Consider the following 3,624-nt stretch of genomic DNA (forward strand, 5'->3'; position numbering starts at 1 on the left):
ATCTCGGCGCTGTAATTGTTGTTGTTGTTGTGACGTCAGCGAATGGCTTCGGCGACAGCTGAAAATCTCAGAAAACCTCAGAAAATGTCTGATTACTCTTGTAAATTGTATTATATTTGAATGATGTCGGGTGTGGTAGGTGTATTTTAGTGTTATTTCTTAACTAAGCTCACTAAATTGCGATCACCCTGTGGTCCGTGCGTATTTTCAGGGGACCCTGGGTTTTTGACGTTTCATTCCTGGTGTTTATTTTATATATAGGGGGTATTTTTTGTAAAGATAGACTTCTATGGTCTTATTGATAGAATTTCAGACTCCTGTGCTAATATCAATGGAAGTGACCCTTCGTGTGACCGAACCATGATCTTCTGTGTGACTGGAAGGCCTTTGGCCGAACAACATCTGAAATATGAGTCGAGCTAGTCATAATTTCTTAGATTGAATACTTCATCAGTTTACAAGATTGTATGTATGTGCAAACTATATTTCAAAACAATCTGACTGCAAAGAAAGAGTGAAATGCTAAAATGTGCTCCTCAATGCAACTTTTCTATGAATATTTATATCACAATCTCCTTTCCCCATACTGAAACTGTCATAATGTAATATAAAACCTCAAATTCAAGTCTTATGTATGTAAAATGTGTCATAACACACAGTCTGAATAACAAAACTATCAATCACAAAGCAGTCTGTCCAGTTTCCTTGCTTTACTGACTGCTGGATCTGAAGCTACATGTATGTTTACTATTTTCAGGTAAAATTAGCTACAATCTGAACTGAGTATTCACACTTGGAATACAGCTTACTGCATCAACTATTATGAACAAATTCCTGTCCAATTTCACGGTAACTGATTATAAATGTTATCTCACTACCACACATGACTCAGAAAGTAGTCATTATGACAAAACTGGCTGAAATAATGTTATTCCACTACAATTCTATTTTCTAGCTTTTTTCGCTTGCCGATGCAATTTAACAAAGTCTATTAAATTTTACAAAATCACAGAAAGTACCTGATCTTGATTAAAAACATCTAAAATGGAATTATTTACCCATTCCCAACACCGAAAAACTGTCTTCGGTCAAATCTGAGAAGCTGTAGACATATATGTACAAAGGAGGTCAATACCCGTCTGCGACAAACATCACATTGTCAGAGCGCTCTGATTTCAGGTTTTTAGATACTGAAAATGTAAGAAATCCAACAGAATAAGTAAATATACAATTCAGGACCACTGATATGATTATTTATGCTCAATTAAACATTAAGGAAACCAATATGCAAGTCTGGTGTGTAAAAATCTGCAGTTTTCCTTCAAAATCAATTAAAATATGCCAATTTCAGGCCTAATCTGTCCAATTTTCAAGCCCTTGAACTGATTTTTCTTGCACAGATTATGACTACACATATTTCTCTATTCAGACTGTGTGTACTGTGTAAATTCAAGTAACCAAAAGAGCAATTTTATGTAAACAAGAATAGAAAAAATACATATGTGACTTTAGGTCAGATTTCTTCAGTCGAGGCTCAAATTTCTAAATAATAAAAAAAAAAAACATATTACATCGCGACATTTGTAATACCCCATTTTGTTTTCCGCATACCGGTTTCAAACAGAGAACTTATAAAAATGCATTTCATGCATGAAAACCTGCAAAATTAGAAAAAAATCAAGAAATATGTAAACTGAAAGTAGGATTTTTCACAAGTTTCAAGTGCATGTGTATACATTTTACCCAAACTGAAGCAATTTCAGCAAATGTAATGGTTAATTCAAATATTTACCAGATTTCTATGCCTACCAGCCATTCACTGTCAGCTTTTCCTTTGTACACTGCCATGAAGCAAAGTGTCCTTGCTACCAGCTTTACCTGTGTACACAGCCATGAAGCTAAGTGACCTTGCTACAAGCTTTACACGTGTGCACTGCAATGAAGCTGTGACGCTGATACTGGCTGTACCTGTGTACACAGCCATGAAGCTCAGTGACCTTGCTACCAGCTTTACCTGTGTACGCTGCAATGAAGCTCAGTGACCTTGCTACCAGCTTTACCTGTGTACACTGCAATGAAGCTCAGTGACCTTGCTACTAGCTTTACCTGTGTACACTGCCATGAAGCTAAGTGGCCTTGATACCAGCTTTACCTGTGTACACTGTCATGAAGCTAAGTGGCCTTGATACCAGCTTTACCTGTGTACACTGTCATGAAGCTAAGTGACCTTGCTACTAGCTTTACCTGTGTACACAGCCATGAAGCTAAGTGGCCTTGATACCAGCTTTACCTGTGTACACTGTCATGAAGGTCACTGGCCTTGATACCAGCTTTACCTGTGTACACTGTCATGAAGGTCACTGGCCTTGATACCAGCTTTACCTGTGTACACTGTCATGAAGGTCACTGGCCTTGATACCAGCTTTACCTGTGTACACTGTCATGAAGGTCACTGGCCTTGATACCAGCTTTACCTGTGTACACTGTCATGAAGCTAAGTGGCCTTGATACCATTCTTACAATGAAACATTATGCAGAACATCTACTTTCTAAGAGATCAACCAGTGTACCTCTTCTCCGCTCAGGTAAATGTGACTTGTCTCACAGTAAATGCCAAACAACAGCTTTCAGTAGAGATGGACACTCTGTCCTACCTGGAAACAAAAGGAGAAAAATGTGTACAAGAGTCATTGACCCTATAGCACTCACCTGGAATCTGTCTGAGAAGTTAAAAATCAGTCCAAAACTGACATACCTGCAAATTTCCGAAGCCCTGTTCTTTAGTTATTAAGTGGAAACAGATTTCAACCTCGAGGCTGCTACGACCTTTACCTTTGACCTACTGGCCCCTCAAAAGTGGGGTCACCAAATAACCAGATGCAGTCAACTAATGAAGTTTGACAACTAAAGGACAAGGCATTTTGAGTTGTTGGGCAGAAATCATTTTCAGTCTCGAGTTACTGTGACCTTGACCTTTGACCTACTGATTTCCAAAACAATTGCTGTCATCTACTGGCCAAAGACAGTCATCCTATAAGTTTGACAATTGTGAGACCAAGCATAATCTATTAAATGGAAACCAAATAGTTTACTGACCAACAATAAAAACAGTATAGCCCCCTCTTTTTTAAAAGGGGGCATAAAAAGTGCTGCTAGTGTACAAACAGCTGTGCAAGGGTCATATCTTAAGTTATCTGTCAGACTGGTGTTTCCTGTAAATGTACCAGTTTGACAAAGGTTGGCATATGCATGAATGGCACAAAGAAATTTAGACAAGAAACATGGAGAATCAGGTTTTCAAACTTTGCATGACGCCAACAAGTTCTTTAAAACAAGAGGACCATGATGGTCCTGAATCGCTCACCTCTTCCCACATGACCCAGTTTTGAGTATGACATCGTTTTTTCTATTATTTGACATAGTGACCTAGTTTTTGAGCTCATGTGACTCAGTTTTGAACTTGACCTAGATATTATCAAGATAAAAATTCTGACCAATTTTCATGAAGATCCATTGAAAAATATGGTCTCTAGGTTTTTCTATTATTTCATCTATTGACCTAGTTTTCGAAGGTACGTGACCCTGTTTTGAACTTTACCTAGATATCATCAAGGTGAACATTCT

General features: G+C 38.0%; 1 long non-coding RNA gene across 1 annotated transcript; it reads right to left on the reverse strand.

Annotated features, from left to right (window-relative positions):
- Positions 1–269: 269 nt before the first annotated feature.
- LOC128555460 (uncharacterized) lies at positions 270–2,666 on the reverse strand. Its single transcript, XR_008370069.1, has 3 exons — positions 2,571–2,666; positions 1,059–1,190; positions 270–402 (listed from the first exon to the last, which is right to left on the reverse strand). It is a non-coding gene; the product is annotated as an uncharacterized LOC128555460 (long non-coding RNA).
- Between the last annotated feature and the right edge of the window lie 958 nt (positions 2,667–3,624).

Source organism: Mercenaria mercenaria, chromosome 3 (assembly GCF_021730395.1).
Source record: "Mercenaria mercenaria strain notata chromosome 3, MADL_Memer_1, whole genome shotgun sequence".
NCBI lineage: Eukaryota > Metazoa > Mollusca > Bivalvia > Venerida > Veneridae > Mercenaria > Mercenaria mercenaria.